At 51.6% G+C, this 20,883-nt stretch overlaps 3 non-coding genes and 1 pseudogene across 3 annotated transcripts; all 4 read left to right on the forward strand.

The window, feature by feature from the left end:
- The first annotated feature begins 1,984 nt into the window (after positions 1 to 1,984).
- On the forward strand, positions 1,985 to 2,167 carry LOC140394682 (U2 spliceosomal RNA). Its single transcript, XR_011935966.1, has one exon. It is a non-coding gene; the product is annotated as a U2 spliceosomal RNA (small nuclear RNA).
- A 5,889-nt stretch (positions 2,168 to 8,056) lies between these two features.
- Positions 8,057 to 8,252, forward strand: LOC140394586 (U2 spliceosomal RNA). The gene has a single exon (XR_011935907.1). It is a non-coding gene; the product is annotated as a U2 spliceosomal RNA (small nuclear RNA).
- A 5,890-nt stretch (positions 8,253 to 14,142) lies between these two features.
- LOC140394609 (U2 spliceosomal RNA) lies at positions 14,143 to 14,331 on the forward strand. The gene has a single exon (XR_011935926.1). It is a non-coding gene; the product is annotated as a U2 spliceosomal RNA (small nuclear RNA).
- A 5,887-nt stretch (positions 14,332 to 20,218) lies between these two features.
- Positions 20,219 to 20,399, forward strand: LOC140394595 (U2 spliceosomal RNA; annotated as a pseudogene).
- Positions 20,400 to 20,883: the final 484 nt, after the last annotated feature.

Raw genomic sequence — 20,883 nt, forward strand, 5'->3', positions numbered from 1 at the left:
TCTCTGATAGCCTCGCGCTACTCAGGGATACGATCGCCTACGTGCAGGACAGGAGGGTGGACACTTGCCTCATCAGCCTTGACCAGGAGAGGGCTTTTGACAGAACATCGCACACCTACATGATGGATGTGCTCTCCAAAATGGGGTTTGGGGAGGGAATTCGCAATTGGATCAAACTGCTCTACACAAACATCTATAGCGCAGTCTCAATCAATGGGTGGGAATCAGAAAAGTTCCAGATCAGATCTGGAGTCAGGCAGGGCTGCCCTCTCTCCTCTGCCCTTTTTGTGTGCTGCATAGAACCTTTTGCCGAGTCCATCAGGAGGGATCCGGGTATAAGAGGAGTGACGATCCCAGGCAGTGGAGGCATGCAAGTCAAGGCCTCCCTGTACATGGACGACGTTGCCGTCTTCTGCTCGGATCCTGCGTCTGTACGCAGGCTCTTAACCACCTGCGACCAGTTTGAACTGGCCTCTGGAGCCAAGGTAAACCGGGGCAAGAGCGAGGCCATGTTCTTTGGGAACTGGGCCGACCGGTCCTTTGTCCCCTTCACTGTCAGGTCAGATTACCTGAAGGTGCTGGGGATATGGTTCGGAGCTGCTGGGGCGTGCACCAAAAACTGGGAGGAGCGCATCGGAAAGGTAAGACAGAAACTGGGCTGGTGGGAGCAACGCTCCCTCTCCATTGCGGGCAAAACCCTGGTCATCAGGTGTGAGGTACTCTCGGTGCTACTGTACGTGGCGCAGGTCTGGCCCATAACCCGACCCTACGCCACAGCAGTCACCCGGGCCATCTTCAAATTTATCTGGCGATCCAAGATGGACCGTGTCCGAAGGGACACCATGTACAAACCTCTGGAGAAGGGAGGGCGGAACGTACCCAACGCCTCCCTCATCCTGTTGGCCACCTTTGTGTCCAGCTGCATCAAGCTGTGCGTGGACCCCCAGTATGCAAACACCAAGTGTCACTACATACTGAGGTTCTACCTGTCCCCGGTGTTGCGAAGGATGGGCCTGGCCTCATTGCCGCGGAACGCTCCAAGTAGTTGGACCGTACCGTACCACCTGTCCTTTGTGGAAAAGTTTTTGAAGGAAAACACCTTTGACCACAAGGCAATGAAGCAGTGGTCAGCACGTAATGTCCTCGAGGCCCTCAGGGAAAAGGAGACCGTGGAGGACGTTGGATGGTTCCCTGAGCAGACTGCCAGAGTCATCTGGCAGAACGCCTCATCACCAGAACTTTCAAACAAGCACCAAGACCTAGCTTGGCTGGTGGTGAGAAAGGCCCTCCCTGTCAGATTCTTCATGCACACCCGAAGGCTCTGCACCAATGCACGCTGCCCTCGGAGTGGCTGTGGGGGAAATGAGACGGTCACACACCTCCTTGTGGAATGTGCCTTTGCAAAGAAGGTCTGGAGAGAGATGCAGTGGTATTTGTCAAGGTTTATCCCAAACAGATCTGTGACACAGGACTCTGTGCTCTACGGACTGTTTCCAGGGACACACACCGAGACAAATATCAACTGCTGCTGGAAGGTCATCAACTCGGTAAAAGACGCTCTTTGGTCTGCCCGAAACTTGCTGATCTTCCAGTGCAAAGAATTGTCCTCGACCGAGTGTTGCAGACTGGCACATTCCAAGGTCCAGGACTACGTGCTGAGGGACGCACTCAAGCTTGGGGCAGCTGCCGCCAAGGCGCAATGGGGAAAGACCACTGTGTAAGGTCCTTCCAGCAAATGTACACCGAGGGGCGCGTAACAGTGTAAAGCCCCTCGGTCTGGGCAACCAACACTCCAATGTATAAAACAAACATGACAATGTAAATAATTTAAGAAGGAATTGTAATGTAAAGAGTGATATGTGTATGACAATATCAAAATTGAATGAAAGAAAGTCAAGGCAACATGTAACCCTGCCGGAAATGTACAGTCAAGACAATTTGAAATGTTTCTGTAATGCTCATGATAAATTTTTATGAATAAAGTATATTTTTTTGAAAAAAAAAAAAAAAAAAATCTGTTCTTATCAGTTTAATATCTGATACGTCCCTTATCTGGGGACCATATATTAAATTGATTTTTGGAGCAGGGAGATGGAATAGGGGCTTGCTCCGTCCACTCCACGCATCGACCTGGTATTGCAGTATCTCCAGGAACGGTGCACACCACCCCTTTATGGGGAATTTCAAAGTCAAAAAACAGCTCAAACACATACAAATATACACTTTATTCACATTTCTTTCATCACACAACAAAACGCTTCGTCAAGTGGCTGCTGCTACTCAGCTTCTACGGGGTGTGATGAAGGATGACGAAAGGCCTCATCTTACAAGCACAAGGGGGAAAGCAAACAAATTCAAAATTGACCACCCATTTCACTGCAAAATCCTACCAACTGTCCTGGCTTGACACAATTCACACCTCTCAAACCTGGGGTTACCCCATCTCTGGATCTGTAAAGATTTAATCACCTGCTAATGCTCGCATTCCAAGCATTGTCTGGCATCTTTGAATCTGTCCATATATATGTTTCTGGAGCATACCTCTTCATTCACCTGAGGAAGGAGCAGCGCTCCGAAAGCTAGTGACATCGAAACAAACCTGTTGGACTTTAACCTGGTGTTGTAAGACTTCGTACTGTGCTCACCCCAGTCCAACGCCGGCATCTCCACATCATTTCACTGTTGAATGTGGATTACTCCGCTTCTCGGCCTTTTGGCTAAGATCAAGTGTAGTCTCATTTGATCGAGAGAAGCTGAGGATTTCCATGTCGATCGTGGATTGGAGAACTCGGAGGGATTGAAGTCGTCAAAGAAGAAACGTTTGGAGCTTGGCTGCTATTGGTGGATCTACATGCTGGCCTAAACCTCGGGTTTAGGCCTAACGCCGATACAGTTTCACACCCAACGTACGAGCTATGGATGCAGCTGCATCCCGACCACCAGGCTGGGGCGTGCGAAACACTGTCCGAGTCACAGTGAAGAAAACGGATGGAGAGTCACCTTTGGACCGGAAACACTTCGTGAAGAAGGTGCTGCTCGAGTGCTGTGGGTTTAAAGCAACAGAGATCTTCTGCTTGCAAAACTTCCCCAAGAATGGTTTCTTTGATGTCACCTTCAAGAGCGTCGCAGCGTGCATCAAATTCTTGAACGTCTTCAAGGAAAAAGGTAACCAGAGTCCCTTGTCGATCCTGACTGCGGAACCTCTGTTTACGCTACCGGCACAGCGAAATCGGGTTGTTACACTGCACACGTACAACCCCCACGTCCCTGTATCTGATGTGCTCACGTTCCTCGCCAGGTACGCTGAGCTGAAAAGTGACAGCGTGCAAGTGAAAGACACCTTCGGCATCTGGACAAGTGAGCACCAGGTCAAGGTGACCCTAAGAACGGACAGCAACGGAGCCATCCTGCATCCCCCCTCCAATTTCGCTATTGGAGTAAATCGTGGCTACCTCTACTACGTGGGACAGCCACGTGTATGCCACACCTGTGGCAAAACGGGGCATGTTGCCGCAAACTGCAGTGTGACCTTCTGCAAGAACTGCAGGCAGGAGGGACACATGACTAAGGACTGCAAAGAAGACAAGTGCTGCAACCTGTGTGGGGAGGCCGGCCATCTTTACAGGGCCTGCCCGAAACGCGGGGCGACATACGCTGAAATCATCAGCAGCGGAGTTAAAAAGGCGACCAGAGAGGAGGTGCATACACCCTCCACCGAAAAAGACACCACGGCTCAGAATGAGGAAAAGCAACAAAAGGGCCCCCAACAAAAAGAAGAGGCCCCAGCACCTCCTGACAACCCAACCCCAGCCCCATCTGATGAGGAACACTCAATGGAAGAGGAAGAGGATGGGACAAAGAATAAAGAGCCCTGGGAAACCGTGAACAGGGACAAACGTAAGAGGAAACAAAAAAACAAACTGAAGAACCCCCCGAGGGGTAGTGGCAAAAAGCGACACCTCTCAGCCGGCGCACTTAGCGCCGACACCTCATCCGATGAGGGAAAACAGGACAAGAATCGGCCTCAAATAAAGAGGCAAAGCACCAACGTGGAACGGAAGGCACAGACCCCCCAGACCACCGACCGGGAAGGAAACAAGGTCACAGACCAACCCCCGATAGTAACGAGCAGCAACAACCCAGGTGAAGACCGGCCTGCAACCCCAACACCTACTGACTGCCATGACGAACGCCAGGGCTACATCACCCCCCCAATGCATCTGCATCAAAATCACGGGGCCAGTACGGACCAGAACAGCTTTCTCAGCCCTGCAACTGTGCTAAAGTTTGCGAGCACCACCGGCATGCTGGGGAACATCGAACAGCTGGAACAGCCAACTGTATAGACTCTGGACTCTTGAGACTGGTAAATCTATCTTTTTTATAATGGGTTTAAAAATTGCATCCATAAATGTGCGAAGCATCAAAGATACTTCACGGTGTGTAGCCACACTCAACTATTTGGCAAATGTAAAAGCTGACCTACTGTTCCTGCAGGAGTGCGGAATTCCGCACCTCAGCAACTACAGGCGCTGGTCGAGCTGGTGGTCCCACGGGCCATCCATCTGGTCAGGAGGAAACGACTGCCGCTCCTCCGGCCTGGGTATTCTGCTGCGGGGAGGCAACTTCACCATCTCCGACGTTAAGGAGGTGGTGGGCGGGCGCCTCCTCGTAGCAGACGTGAAATACAAGAACACCCCTCTCAGACTTATTAATGTGTACGCCCCGGCCGTAAAAAGTGAGCGGCTGGCAGTTCTTCAGCAACTCCCACTGCTGTTGGCCACCTCCAAGCCGGTCATCCTGGGTGGTGACTTCAACTGCATCATCGATGAGGCTGGACGATCCAGCAAAGCCGACAGCAAACTAGACGCTACGTCCAGACTCCTGATGGAAACGGTAAAAGACGCCAAGCTGCTCGACGTCTGCAGCAACCCTGCAGACGGCGCGCAGCGTAGATACACATGGTCACGGCCAGACGGGTCCGTCCGCTCCAGGATAGACTTCTTTTTTGTGTCCCGAGCTTTCACGGTCAGGTCCACCGACGTAACGCCGGTGTTCTTCTCTGACCACTGCCTCCTACTGGCCGACTGCCACCTGCAGGAAGACCAGGGGGTAGGCAGGGGGACGTGGAAGCTAAATGTAAAACTGCTGACCCCTGAGAACATCGAGGAACTCAGGAGGGATTACAAAGGTTGGAGAACCGTGAAACCCCTCTTTGAGGCCCCTCATCTCTGGTGGGAAGCAATCAAGGGGAATATCAAGAGGTTTTTCATCCTCAAGGGCGTTCAAAAGGTGAGAGAAAGACGAGGGATCATGTCCAGGCTCCAGAAAAGTATGCAAAATTTGCTCCAGCTGCAGTCGATGGGGGTGGATGTCAAGGAGGATCTCCAAGAGGTGAAGAGCCAGCAAGCCTCGCTCTACACCTCGGAGGCCTCCAAGGTTATCTTCCGCTCCAGAGTCCGCTCCGTGGAGCAGGACGAAAAGTGCTCACGCTTCTTCTTCCAAAAGGTGCACAGAGAGACCTCTGTGATCAGCAGCCTGAAGGAAGAAGATGGCTCTGAAAAGTCATCGCAGTCTGACATCCTGAGGATCAGCCAATCCTTTTATGCCGGACTGTATGACCTGAAGCCAACAGATAGCACTGTTTCCCAGACCTTCCTGTCGACTATCACGGAGGTCATAGGCGACAGCGAGCTGGAAAACCTGGACAAACCACTAACTCTGGACGAGCTGACAAAGGCCGCCAAGTCCTTCGAGACGAGTAAAACTCCCGGAAGCGACGGCTTACCGGTTGAGTTGTATTCGGCTCTGTGGGACTGGATGGGCCCAGACCTGCTGGAAGTGTACGAGAGTATGCTTCTGGAGGGCAGCATGTCAGAGTCCATGAGGAAAGGCATCATCACCCTCATCTACAAACAGAAGGGGGAAAGGGAAGAAATTCGAAATTGGCGACCCATTTCACTGTTGAATGTGGACTACAAAATTCTAGCAAAGGTCATCGCCAATCGGGTCAGGTCTGCTCTGGAGTCGGTGATCCACCCTGACCAGACCTGTGCTGTACCCGGCAGGAAGATCTCTGATAGCCTCGCGCTACTCAGGGATACGATCGCCTACGTGCAGGACAGGGGGGTGGACACTTGCCTCATCAGCCTTGACCAGGAGAAGGCTTTTGACAGAATATCGCACACCTACATGATGGATGTGCTCTCCAAAATGGGGTTTGGGGAGGGAATTCGCAATTGGATCAAACTGCTCTACACAAACATCTATAGCGCAGTCTCAATCAATGGGTGGGAATCAGAAAAGTTCCAGATCAGATCTGGAGTCAGGCAGGGCTGCCCTCTCTCCTCTGCCCTTTTTGTGTGCTGCATAGAACCTTTTGCCGAGTCCATCAGGAGGGATCCGGGTATAAGAGGAGTGACGATCCCAGGCAGTGGAGGCATGCAAGTCAAGGCCTCCCTGTACATGGACGACGTTGCCGTCTTCTGCTCGGATCCTGCGTCTGTACGCAGGCTCTTAACCACCTGCGACCAGTTTGAACTGGCCTCTGGAGCCAAGGTAAACCGGGGCAAGAGCGAGGCCATGTTCTTTGGGAACTGGGCCGACCGGTCCTTTGTCCCCTTCACTGTCAGGTCAGATTACCTGAAGGTGCTGGGGATATGGTTCGGAGCTGCTGGGGCGTGCACCAAAAACTGGGAGGAGCGCATAGGAAAGGTAAGACAGAAACTGGGCTGGTGGGAGCAACGCTCCCTCTCCATTGCGGGCAAAACCCTGGTCATCAGGTGTGAGGTACTCTCGGTGCTACTGTACGTGGCGCAGGTCTGGCCCATAACCCGACCCTACGCCACAGCAGTCACCCGGGCCATCTTCAAATTTATCTGGCGATCCAAGATGGACCGTGTCCGAAGGGACACCATGTACAAACCTGTGGAGAAGGGAGGGCGGAACGTACCCAACGCCTCCCTCATCCTGTTGGCCACCTTTGTGTCCAGCTGCATCAAGCTGTGCGTGGACCCCCAGTATGCAAACACCAAGTGTCACTACATACTGAGGTTCTACCTGTCCCCGGTGTTGCGAAGGATGGGCCTGGCCTCATTGCCGCGGAACGCTCCAAGTAGTTGGACCGTACCGTACCACCTGTCCTTTGTGGAAAAGTTTTTGAAGGAAAACACCTTTGACCACAAGGCAATGAAGCAGTGGTCAGCACGTAATGTCCTCGAGGCCCTCAGGGAAAAGGAGACCGTGGAGGACGTTGGATGGTTCCCTGAGCAGACTGCCAGAGTCATCTGGCAGAACGCCTCATCACCAGAACTTTCAAACAAGCACCAAGACCTAGCTTGGCTGGTGGTGAGAAGGGCCCTCCCTGTCAGATTCTTCATGCACACCCGAAGGCTCTGCACCAATGCACGCTGCCCTCGGAGTGGCTGTGGGGGAAATGAGACGGTCACACACCTCCTTGTGGAATGTGCCTTTGCAAAGAAGGTCTGGAGAGAGATGCAGTGGTATTTGTCAAGGTTTATCCCAAACAGATCTGTGACACAGGACTCTGTGCTCTACGGACTGTTTCCAGGGACACACACCGAGACAAATATCAACTGCTGCTGGAAGGTCATCAACTCGGTAAAAGACGCTCTTTGGTCTGCCCGAAACTTGCTGATCTTCCAGTGCAAAGAATTGTCCTCGACCGAGTGTTGCAGACTGGCACATTCCAGGGTCCAGGACTACGTGCTGAGGGACGCACTCAAGCTTGGGGCAGCTGCCGCCAAGGCGCAATGGGGAAAGACCACTGTGTAAAGTCTTTCCAGCAAATGTACACCGAGGGGCGCGTAACAGTGTAAAGCCCCTCGGTCTGGGCAACCAACACTCCAATGTATAAAACAAACATGACAATGTAAATATTTAAGAAGGAATTGTAATGTAAAGAGTGATATGTGTATGACAATATCAAAATTGAATGAAAGAAAGTCAAGGCAACATGTAACCCTGCCGGAAATGTACAGTCAAGACAATTTGAAATGTTTCTGTAATGCTCATGATAAATTTTTATGAATAAAGTATATTTTTTTGAAAAAGAAAAAAAAAAAAAAAAAAAAAAAAAATCTGTTCTTATCAGTTTAATATCTGATACGTCCCTTATCTGGGGACCATATATTAAATTGATTTTTGGAGCAGGGAGATGGAATAGGGGCTTGCTCCGTCCACTCCACGCATCGACCTGGTATTGCAGTATCTCCAGGAACGGTGCACACCACCCCTTTATGGGGAATTTCAAAGTCAAAAAACAGCTCAAACACATACAAATATACACTTTATTCACATTTCTTTCATCACACAACAAAACGCTTCGTCAAGTGGCTGCTGCTACTCAGCTTCTACGGGGTGTGATGAAGGATGATGAAAGGCCTCATCTTACAAGCACAAGGGGGAAAGCAAACAAATTCAAAATTGACCACCCATTTCACTGCAAAATCCTACCAACTGTCCTGGCTTGACACAATTCACACCTCTCAAACCTGGGGTTACCCCATCTCTGGATCTGTAAAGTTTTAATCACCTGCTAATGCTCGCATTCCAAGCATTGTCTGGCATCTTTGAATCTGTCTATATATATGTTTCTGGAGCATACCTCTTCATTCACCTGAGGAAGGAGCAGCGCTCCGAAAGCTAGTGACATTGAAACAAACCTGTTGGACTTTAACCTGGTGTTGTAAGACTTCGTACTGTGCTCACCCCAGTCCAACGCCGGCATCTCCACATCATTTCACTGTTGAATGTGGATTACTCCGCTTCTCGGCCTTTTGGCTAAGATCAAGTGTAGTCTCATTTGATCGAGGGAAGCTGAGGATTTCGATGACGATCGTGGATTGGAGAACTCGGAGGGATTGAAGTCGTCAAAGAAGAAACGTTTGGAGCTTGGCTGCTATTGGTGGATCTACATGCTGGCCTAAACCTCGGGTTTAGGCCTAACGCCGATACAGTTTCACACCCAACGTACGAGCTATGGATGCAGCTGCATCCCGACCACCAGGCTGGGGCGTGCGAAACACTGTCCGAGTCACAGTGAAGAAAACGGATGGAGAGTCACCTTGGGACCGGAAACACTTCGTGAAGAAGGTGCTGCTCGAGTGCTGTGGGTTTAAAGCAACAGAGATCTTCTGCTTGCAAAACTTCCCCAAGAATGGTTTCTTTGATGTCACCTTCAAGAGCGTCGCAGCGTGCATCAAATTCTTGAACGTCTTCAAGGAAAAAGGTAACCAGAGTCCCTTGTCGATCCTGACTGCGGAACCTCTGTTTACGCTACCGACACAGCGAAATCGGGTTGTTACACTGCACACGTACAACCCCCACGTCCCTGTATCTGATGTGCTCACGTTCCTCGCCAGGTACGCTGAGCTGAAAAGTGACAGCGTGCAAGTGAAAGACACCTTCGGCATCTGGACAAGTGAGCACCAGGTCAAGGTGACCCTAAGAACGGACAGCAACGGAGCCATCCTGCATCCCCCCTCCAATTTCGCTATTGGAGTAAATCGTGGCTACCTCTACTACGTGGGACAGCCACGAGTATGCCACACCTGTGGCAAAACGGGGCATGTTGCCGCAAACTGCAGTGTGACCTTCTGCAAGAACTGCAGGCAGGAGGGACACATGACTAAGGACTGCAAGGAAGACAAGTGCTGCAACCTGTGTGGGGAGGCCGGCCATCTTTACAGGGCCTGCCCGAAACGCGGGGCGACATACGCTCAAATCATCAGCAGCGGAGTTAAAAAGGCGACCAGAGAGGAGGTACATACACCCTCCACCGAAAAAGACACCACGGTTCAGAATGAGGAAAAGCAACAGAAGGGCCCCCAACAAAAAGAGGAGGCCCCAGCACCTCCTGACAACCCAACCCCAGCCCCATCTGATGAGGAACACTCAATGGAAGAGGAAGAGGATGGGACAAAGAATAAAGAGCCCTGGGAAACCGTGAACAGGGACAAACGAAAGAGAAAACAAAAAAAACAAACCGAAGAACCCCCCGAGGGGTAGTGGCAAAAAGCGACACCTCTCAGCCGGCGCACTTAGCGCCGACACCTCATCCGATGAGGGAAAACAGGACAAGAATCGGCCTCAAATAAAGAGGCAAAGCACCAACGTGGAACGGAAGGCACAGACCCCCCAGACCACCGACCGGGAAGAAAACAAGGTCACAGACCAACCCCCGATAGTAACGAGCAGCAACAACCCAGGTGAAGACCGGCCTGCAACCCCAACACCTACTGACTGCCATGACGAACGCCAGGGCTACATCACCCCCCCAATGCATCTGCATCAAAATCACGGGGCCAGTACGGACCAGAACAGCTTTCTCAGCCCTGCAACTGTGCTAAAGTTTGCGAGCACCACCGGCATGCTGGGGAACATCGAACAGCTGGAACAGCCAACTGTATAGACTCTGGACTCTTGAGACTGGTAAATCTATCTTTTTTATAATGGGTTTAAAAATTGCATCCATAAATGTGCGAAGCATCAAAGATACTTCGCGGTGTGTAGCCACACTCAACTATTTGGCAAATGTAAAAGCTGACCTACTGTTCCTGCAGGAGTGCGGAATTCCGCACCTCAGCAACTACAGGCGCTGGTCGAGCTGGTGGTCCCACGGGCCATCCATCTGGTCAGGAGGAAACGACTGCCGCTCCTCCGGCCTGGGTATTCTGCTGCGGGGAGGCAACTTCACCATCTCCGACGTTAAGGAGGTGGTGGGCGGGCGCCTCCTCGTAGCAGACGTGAAATACAAAAACACCCCTCTCAGACTTATTAATGTGTACGCCCCGGCCGTAAAAAGTGAGCGGCTGGCAGTTCTTCAGCAACTCCCACTGCTGTTGGCCACCTCCAAGCCGGTCATCCTGGGTGGTGACTTCAACTGCATCATCGATGCGGCTGGACGATCCAGCAAAGCCGACAGCAAACTAGACGCTACGTCCAGACTCCTGATGGAAACGGTAAAAGACGCCAAGCTGCTCGACGTCTGCAGCAACCCTGCAGACGGCGCGCAGCGTAGATACACATGGTCACGGCCGGATGGGTCCGTCCGCTCCAGGATAGACTTCTTTTTTGTGTCCCGAGCTTTCACGGTCAGGTCCACCGACGTAACGCCGGTGTTCTTCTCTGACCACTGCCTCCTACTGGCCGACTGCCACCTGCAGGAAGACCAGGGGGTAGGCAGGGGGACGTGGAAGCTAAATGTAAAACTGCTGACCCCTGAGAACATCGAGGAACTCAGGAGGGATTACAAAGGTTGGAGAACCGTGAAACCCCTCTTTGAGGCCCCACATCTCTGGTGGGAAGCAATCAAGGTGAATATCAAGAGGTTTTTCATCCTCAAGGGCGTTCAGAAGGTGAGAGAGAGACGAGGGGTCATGTCCAGGCTCCAGAAAAGTATGCAAAATTTGCTCCAGCTGCAGTCGATGGGGGTGGATGTCAAGGAGGATCTCCAAGAGGTGAAGAGCCAGCAAGCCTCGCTCTACACCTCGGAGGCCTCCAAGGTTATCTTCCGTTCCAGAGTCCGCTCCGTGGAGCAGGACGAAAAGTGCTCACGCTTCTTCTTCCAAAAGGTGCACAGAGAGACCTCTGTGATCAGCAGCCTGAAGGAAAAAGATGGCTCTGAAAAGTCATCGCAGTCTGACATCCTGAGGATCAGCCAATCCTTTTATGCCGGACTGTATGACCTGAAGCCAACGGATAGCACTGTTTCCCAGACCTTCCTGTCGACTATCACGGAGGTCATAGGCGACAGCGAGCTGGAAAACCTGGACAAACCACTAACTCTGGACGAGCTGACAAAGGCCGCCAAGTCCTTCGAGACGAGTAAAACTCCCGGAAGCGACGGCTTACCGGTTGAGTTGTATTCGGCTCTGTGGGACTGGATGGGCCCAGACCTGCTGGAAGTGTACGAGAGTATGCTTCTGGAAGGCAGCATGTCAGAGTCCATGAGGAAAGGCATCATCACCCTCATCTACAAGCAGAAGGGGGAAAGGGAAGAAATTCGAAATTGGCGACCCATTTCACTGTTGAATGTGGACTACAAAATTCTAGCAAAGGTCATCGCCAATCGGGTCAGGTCTGCTCTGGAGTCGGTGATCCACCCTGACCAGACCTGTGCTGTACCCGGCAGGAAGATCTCTGATAGCCTCGCGCTACTCAGGGATACGATCGCCTACGTGCAGGACAGGGGGGTGGACACTTGCCTCATCAGCCTTGACCAGGAGAAGGCTTTTGACAGAATATCGCACACCTACATGATGGATGTGCTCTCCAAAATGGGGTTTGGGGAGGGAATTCGCAATTGGATCAAACTGCTCTACACAAACATCTATAGCGCAGTCTCAATCAATGGGTGGGAATCAGAAAAGTTCCAGATCAGATCTGGAGTCAGGCAGGGCTGCCCTCTCTCCTCTGCCCTTTTTGTGTGCTGCATAGAACCTTTTGCCGAGTCCATCAGGAGGGATCCGGGTATAAGAGGAGTGACGATCCCAGGCAGTGGAGGCATGCAAGTCAAGGCCTCCCTGTACATGGACGACGTTGCCGTCTTCTGCTCGGATCCTGCGTCTGTACGCAGGCTCTTGACCACCTGCGACCAGTTTGAACTGGCCTCTGGAGCCAAGGTAAACCGGGGCAAGAGCGAGGCCATGTTCTTTGGGAACTGGGCCGACCGGTCCTTTGTCCCCTTCACTGTCAGGTCCGATTACCTGAAGGTGCTGGGGATATGGTTCGGAGCTGCTGGGGCGTGCACCAAAAACTGGGAGGAGCGCATAGCAAAGGTAAGACAGAAACTGGGCTGGTGGGAGCAACGCTCCCTCTCCATTGCGGGCAAAACCCTGGTCATCAGGTGTGAGGTACTCTCGGTGCTACTGTACGTGGCGCAGGTCTGGCCCATAACCCGACCCTACGCCACAGCAGTCACCCGGGCCATCTTCAAATTTATCTGGCGATCCAAGATGGACCGTGTCCGAAGGGACACCATGTACAAACCTCTGGAGAAGGGAGGGCGGAACGTACCCAACGCCTCCCTCATCCTGCTGGCCACCTTTGTGTCCAGCTGCATCAAGCTGTGCGTGGACCCCCAGTATGCAAACACCAAGTGTCACTACATACTGAGGTTCTACCTGTCCCCGGTGTTGCGAAGGATGGGCCTGGCCTCATTGCCGCGGAACGCTCCAAGTAGTTGGACCGTACCGTACCACCTGTCCTTCGTGGAAAAGTTTTTGAAGAAAAACACCTTTGACCACAAGGCAATGAAGCAGTGGTCAGCACGTAATGTCCTCGAGGCCCTCAGGGAAAAGGAGACCGTGGAGGACGTTGGATGGTTCCCTGAGCAGACTGCCAGAGCCATCTGGCAGAACGCCTCATCACCAGAACTTTCAAACAAGCACCAAGACCTAGCTTGGCTGGTGGTGAGAAAGGCCCTCCCTGTCAGATTCTTCATGCACACCCGAAGGCTCTGCACCAATGCACGCTGCCCTCGGAGTGGCTGTGGGGGAAATGAGACGGTCACACACCTCCTTGTGGAATGTGCCTTTGCAAAGAAGGTCTGGAGAGAGATGCAGTGGTATTTGTCAAGGTTTATCCCAAACAGATCTGTGACACAGGACTCTGTGCTCTACGGACTGTTTCCAGGGACACACACCGAGACAAATATCAACTGCTGCTGGAAGGTCATCAACTCGGTAAAAGACGCTCTTTGGTCTGCCCGAAACTTGCTGATCTTCCAGTGCAAAGAATTGTCCTCGACCGAGTGTTGCAGACTGGCACATTCCAAGGTCCAGGACTACGTGCTGAGGGACGCACTCAAGCTTGGGGCAGCTGCCGCCAAGGCGCAATGGGGAAAGACCACTGTGTAAAGTCTTTCCAGCAAATGTACACCGAGGGGCGCGTAACAGTGTAAAGCCCCTCGGTCTGGGCAATCAACACTCCAATGTATAAAACAAACATGCCACTGTAAATATTTAAGAAGGAATTGTAATGTAAAGAGTGATATGTGTACGACAATATCAAAATTGAATGAAAGAAAGTCAAGGCAACATGTAACCCTGCCGGAAATGTACAGTCAAGACAATTTGAAATGTTTCTGTAATGCTCATGATAAATTTTTATGAATAAAGTATATTTTTTTGATAAAAAAAAAAAAAAAAAAAAAAATATGTTCTTATCAGTTTAATATCTGATACGTCCCTTATCTGGGGACCATATATTAAATTGATTTTTGGAGCAGGGAGATGGAATAGGGGCTTGCTCCGTCCACTCCACGCATCGACCTGGTATTGCAGTATCTCCAGGAACGGTGCACACCACCCCTTTATGGGGAATTTCAAAGTCAAAAAACAGCTCAAACACATACAAATATACACTTTATTCACATTTCTTTCATCACACAACAAAACGCTTCGTCAAGTGGCTGCTGCTACTCAGCTTCTACGGGGTGTGATGAAGGATGACGAAAGGCCTCATCTTACAAGCACAAGGGGGAAAGCAAACAAATTCAAAATTGACCACCCATTTCACTGCAAAATCCTACCAACTGTCCTGGCTTGACACAATTCACACCTCTCAAACCTGGGGTTACCCCATCTCTGGATCTGTAAAGATTTAATCACCTGCTAATGGTCGCATTCCAAGCATTGTCTGGCATCTTTGAATCTGTCCATATATATGTTTCTGGAGCATACCTCTTCATTCACCTGAGGAAGGAGCAGCGCTCCGAAAGCTAGTGACATCGAAACAAAACTGTTGGACTTTAACCTGGTGTTGTAAGACTTCGTACTGTGCTCACCCCAGTCCAACGCCGGCATCTCCACATCATTTCACTGTTGAATGTGGATTACTCCGCTTCTCGGCCTTTTGGCTAAGATCAAGTGTAGTCTCATTTGATCGAGGGAAGCTGAGGATTTCGATGACGATCGTGGATTGGAGAACTCGGAGGGATTGAAGTCGTCAAAGAAGAAACGTTTGGAGCTTGGCTGCTATTGGTGGATCTACATGCTGGCCTAAACCTCGGGTTTAGGCCTAACGCCGATACAGTTTCACACCCAACGTACGAGCTATGGATGCAGCTGCATCCCGACCACCAGGCTGGGGCGTGCGAAACACTGTCCGAGTCACAGTGAAGAAAACGGATGGAGAGTCACCTTTGGACCGGAAACACTTCGTGAAGAAGGTGCTGCTCGAGTGCTGTGGGTTTAAAGCAACAGAGATCTTCTGCTTGCAAAACTTCCCCAAGAATGGTTTCTTTGATGTCACCTTCAAGAGCGTCGCAGCGTGCATCAAATTCTTGAACGTCTTCAAGGAAAAAGGTAACCAGAGTCCCTTGTCGATCCTGACTGCGGAACCTCTGTTTACGCTACCGGCACAGCGAAATCGGGTTGTTACACTGCACACGTACAACCCCCACGTCCCTGTATCTGATGTGCTCACGTTCCTCGCCAGGTACGCTGAGCTGAAAAGTGACAGCGTGCAAGTGAAAGACACCTTCGGCATCTGGACAAGTGAGCACCAGGTCAAGGTGACCCTAAGAACGGACAGCAACGGAGCCATCCTGCATCCCCCCTCCAATTTCGCTATTGGAGTAAATCGTGGCTACCTCTACTACGTGGGACAGCCACGAGTATGCCACACCTGTGGCAAAACGGGGCATGTTGCCGCAAACTGCAGTGTGACCTTCTGCAAGAACTGCAGGCAGGAGGGACACATGAATAAGGACTGCAAAAAAGACAAGTGCTGCAACCTGTGTGGGGAGGCCGGCCATCTTTACAGGGCCTGCCCGAAACGCGGGGCAACATACGCTGAAATCATCAGCAGCGGAGTTAAAAAGGCGACCAGAGAGGAGGTGCATACACCCTCCACCGAAAAAGACACCACGGCTCAGAATGAGGAAAAGCAACAAAAGGGCCCCCAACAAAAAGAGGAGGCCCCAGCACCTCCTGACAACCCAGCCCCAGCCCCATCTGATGAGGAACACTCAATGGAAGAGGAAGAGGATGGGACAAAGAATAGAGAGCCCTGGGAAACCGTGAACAGGGACAAACGTAAGAGGAAACAAAAAAACAAACTGAAGAACCCCCTGAGGGGTAGTGGCAAAAAGCGACACCTCTCAGCCGGCGCACTTAGTGCCGACACCTCATCCGATGAGGGAAAACAGGACAAGAATCGGCCTCAGATAAAGAGGCAAAGCACCAACGTGGAACGGAAGGCACAGACCCCCCAGACCACCGACCGGGAAGAAAACAAGGTCACAGACCAACCCCCGCTAGCAACGAGCAGCAACAACCCAGGTGAAGACCGGCCTGCAACCCCAACACCTACTGACTGCCACGACGAACCCCAGGGCTACACCCCCCCCCCAATGCATCTGCATCAAAATCACGGGGCCAGTACGGACCAGAACAGTTTTCTCAGCCCTGCAACTGTGCTAAAGTTTGCGAGCACCACCGGCATGCTGGGGAACATTCAACAGCTGGAACAGCCAACTGTCTGGACTCTGGACTCTTGAGACTGGTAAATCTATCTTTTTATAATGGGTTTAAAAATTGCATCCATAAATGTGCGAAGCATCAAAGATACTTCGCGGTGTGTAGCCACACTCAACTATTTGGCAAATGTAAAAGCTGACCTACTGTTCCTGCAGGAGTGCGGAATTCCGCACCTCAGCAACTACAGACGCTGGTCGAGCTGGTGGTCCCACGGGCCATCCATCTGGTCAGGAGGAAACGACGGCCGCTCCTCCGGCCTGGGTATTCTGCTGCGGGGAGGCAACTTCACCATCTCCGACGTTAAGGAGGTGGTGGGCGGGCGCCTCCTCGTAGCAGACGTGAAATACAAAAACACCCCTCTCAGACTTATTAATGTGTACGCCCCGGCCGTAAAAAGTGAGCGGCTGGCAGTTCTTCAGCAACTCCCACTGCTGTTGGCCACCTCCAAGCCGGTCATCCTGGGTGGTGACTTCAACTGCATCATCGATGCGGCTGGACGATCCAGCAAAGCCGACAGCAAACTAGACGCTACGTCCAGACTCCTGATGGAAACGGTAAAAGACGCCAAGCTGCTCGACGTCTGCAGCAACCCTGCAGACGGCGCGCAGCGTAGATACACATGGTCACGGCCAGACGGGTCCGTCCGCTCCAGGATAGACTTCTTTTTTGTGTCCCGAGCTTTCACGGTCAGGTCCACCGACGTAACGCCGGTGTTCTTCTCTGACCACTGCCTCCTACTGGCCGACTGCCACCTGCAGGAAGACCAGGGGGTAGGCAGGGGGACGTGGAAGCTAAATGTAAAACTGCTGACCCCTGAGAACATCGAGGAACTCAGGAGGGATTACAAAGGTTGGAGAACCGTGAAACCCCTCTTCGAGGCCCCACATCTCTGGTGGGAAGCAATCAAGGGGAATATCAAGAGGTTTTTCATCCTCAAGGGCGTTCAGAAGGTGAGAGAGAGACGAGGGGTCATGTCCAGGCTCCAGAAAAGTATGCAAAATTTGCTCCAGCTGCAGTCGATGGGGGTGGATGTCAAGGAGGATCTCCAAGAGGTGAAGAGCCAGCAAGCCTCGCTCTACACCTCGGAGGCCTCCAAGGTTATCTTCCGTTCCAGAGTCCGCTCCGTGGAGCAGGACGAAAAGTGCTCACGCTTCTTCTTCCAAAAGGTGCACAGAGAGACCTCTGTGATCAGCAGCCTGAAGGAAGAAGATGGCTCTGAAAAGTCATCGCAGTCTGACATCCTGAGGATCAGCCAATCCTTTTATGCCGGACTGTATGACCTGAAGCCAACAGATAGCACTGTTTCCCAGACCTTCCTGTCGACCATCACGGAGGTCATAGGCGACAGCGAGCTGGAAAACCTGGACAAACCACTAACTCTGGACGAGCTGACAAAGGCCGCCAAGTCCTTCGAGACGAGTAAAACTCCCGGAAGCGACGGCTTACCGGTTGAGTTGTATTCGGCTCTGTGGGACTGGATGGGCCCAGACCTGCTGGAAGTGTACGAGAGTATGCTTCTGGAAGGCAGCATGTCAGAGTCCATGAGGAAAGGCATCATCACCCTCATCTACAAGCAGAAGGGGGAAAGGGAAGAAATTCGAAATTGGCGACCCATTTCACTGTTGAATGTGGACTACAAAATTCTAGCAAAGGTCATCGCCAATCGGGTCAGGTCTGCTCTGGAGTCGGTGATCCACCCTGACCAGACCTGTGCTGTACCCGGCAGGAAGATCTCTGATAGCCTCGCGCTACTCAGGGATACGATCGCCTACGTGCAGGACAGGGGGGTGGACACTTGCCTCATCAGCCTTGACCAGGAGAAGGCTTTTGACAGAATATCGCACACCTACATGATGGATGTGCTCTCCAAAATGGGGTTTGGGGAGGGAATTCGCAATTGGATCAAACTGCTCTACACAAACATCTATAGCGCAGTCTCAATCAATGGGTGGGAATCAGAAAAGTTCCAGATCAGATCTGGAGTCAGGCAGGGCTGCCCTCTCTCCTCTGCCCTTTTTGTGTGCTGCATAGAACCTTTTGCCGAGTCCATCAGGAGGGATCCGGGGATAAGAGGAGTGACGATCCCAGGCAGTGGAGGCATGCAAGTCAAGGCCTCCCTGTACATGGACGACGTTGCCGTCTTCTGCTCGGATCCTGCGTCTGTACGCAGGCTCTTGACCACCTGCGACCAGTTTGAACTGGCCTCTGGAGCCAAGGTAAACCGGGGCAAGAGCGAGGCCATGTTCTTTGGGAACTGGGCCGACCGGTCCTTTGTCCCCTTCACCGTCAGGTCAGATTACCTGAAGGTGCTGGGGATATGGTTCGGAGCTGCGGGGGCGTGCACCAAAAACTGGGAGGAACGCATAGGAAAGGTAAGACAGAAACTGGGCTGCTGGGAGCAACGCTCCCTCTCCATTGCGGGCAAAACCCTGGTCATCAGGTGTGAGGTACTCTCGGTGCTACTGTACGTGGCGCAGGTCTGGCCCATAACCCAACCCTACGCCACAGCAGTCACCCGGGCCATCTTCAAATTTATCTGGCGATCCAAGATGGACCGTGTCCGAAGGGACACCATGTACAAACCTGTGGAGAAGGGAGGGCGGAACGTACCCAACGCCTCCCTCATCCTGTTGGCCACCTTTGTGTCCAGCTGCATCAAGCTGTGCGTGGACCCCCAGTATGCAAACACCAAGTGTCACTACATACTGAGGTTCTACCTGTCCCCGGTGTTACGAAGGATGGGCCTGGCCTCATTGCCGCGGAACGCTCCAAGTAGTTGGACCGTACCGTACCACCTGTCCTTCGTGGAAAAGTTTTTGAAGAAAAACACCTTTGACCACAAGGCAATGAAGCAGAGGTCAGCACGTAATGTCCTCGAGGCCCTCAGGGAAAAGGAGACCGTGGAGGACGTTGGACGGTTCCCTGAGCAGACTGCCAGAGTCATCTGGCAGAACGCCTCATCACCAGAACTTTCAAACAAGCACCAAGACCTAGCTTGGCTGGTGGTGAGAAGGGCCCTCCCTGTCAGATTCTTCATGCACACCCGAAGGCTCTGCACCAATGCACGCTGCCCTCGGAGTGGCTGTGGGGGAAATGAGACGGTCACACACCTCCTTGTGGAATGTGCCTTTGCAAAGAAGGTCTGGAGAGAGATGCAGTGGTATTTGTCAAGGTTTATCCCAAACAGATCTGTGACACAGGACTCTGTGCTCTACGGACTGTTTCCAGGGACACACACCGAGACAAATATCAACTGCTGCTGGAAGGTCATCAACTCGGTAAAAGACGCTCTTTGGTCTGCCCGAAACTTGCTGATCTTCCAGTGCAAAGAATTGTCCTCGACCGAGTGTTGCAGACTGGCACATTCCAAGGTCCAGGACTACGTGCTGAGGGACGCACTCAAGCTTGGGGCAGCTGCCGCCAAGGCGCAATGGGGAAAGACCACGGTGTAAAGTCTTTCCAGCAAATGTACACCGAGGGGCGCGTAACAGTGTAAAGCCCCTCGGTCTGGGCAACCAACACTCCAATGTATAAAACAAACATGACAATGTAAATATTTAAGAAGGAATTGTAATGTAAAGAGTGATATGTGTATGACAATATCAAAATTGAATGGAAGAAAGTCAAGGCAACATGTAACCCTGCCGGAAATGTACATCAAGACAATTTGAAATGTTTCTGTAATGCTCATGATAAATTTTTATGAATAAAGTATATTTTTTTGAAAAAAAAAAAAAAAAATCTGTTCTTATCAGTTTAATATCTGATACGTCCCTTATCTGGGGACCATATATTAAATTGATTTTTGGAGCAGGGAGATGGAATAGGGGCTTGCTCCGTCCACTCCACGCATCGACCCGGTATTGCAGTATCTCCAGGAACGGTGCACACCACCCCTTTATGGGGAATTTCAAAGTCAAAAAACAGCTCAAACACATACAAATATACACTTTATTCACATTTCTTTCATCACACAACAAAACGCTTCGTCAAGTGGCTGCTGCTACTCAGCTTCTACGGGGTGTGATGAAGGATGACGAAAGGCCTCATCTTACAAGCACAAGGGGGAAAGCAAACAAATTCAAAATTGACCACCCATTTCACTGCAAAATCCTACCAACTGTCCTGGCTTGACACAATTCACACCTCTCAAACCTGGGGTTACCCCATCTCTGGATCTGTAAAGATTTAATCACCTGCTAATGGTCGCATTCCAAGCATTGTCTGGCATCTTTGAATCTGTCCATATATATGTTTCTGGAGCATACCTCTTCATTCACCTGAGGAAGGAGCAGCGCTCCGAAAGCTAGTGGCATCGAAACAAACCTGTTGGACTTTAACCTGGTGTTGTGTTGGACTTTAACCTGGTGTTGTAAGA

This window comes from Scyliorhinus torazame, chromosome 17 (assembly GCF_047496885.1).
Source record: "Scyliorhinus torazame isolate Kashiwa2021f chromosome 17, sScyTor2.1, whole genome shotgun sequence".
NCBI lineage: Eukaryota > Metazoa > Chordata > Chondrichthyes > Carcharhiniformes > Scyliorhinidae > Scyliorhinus > Scyliorhinus torazame.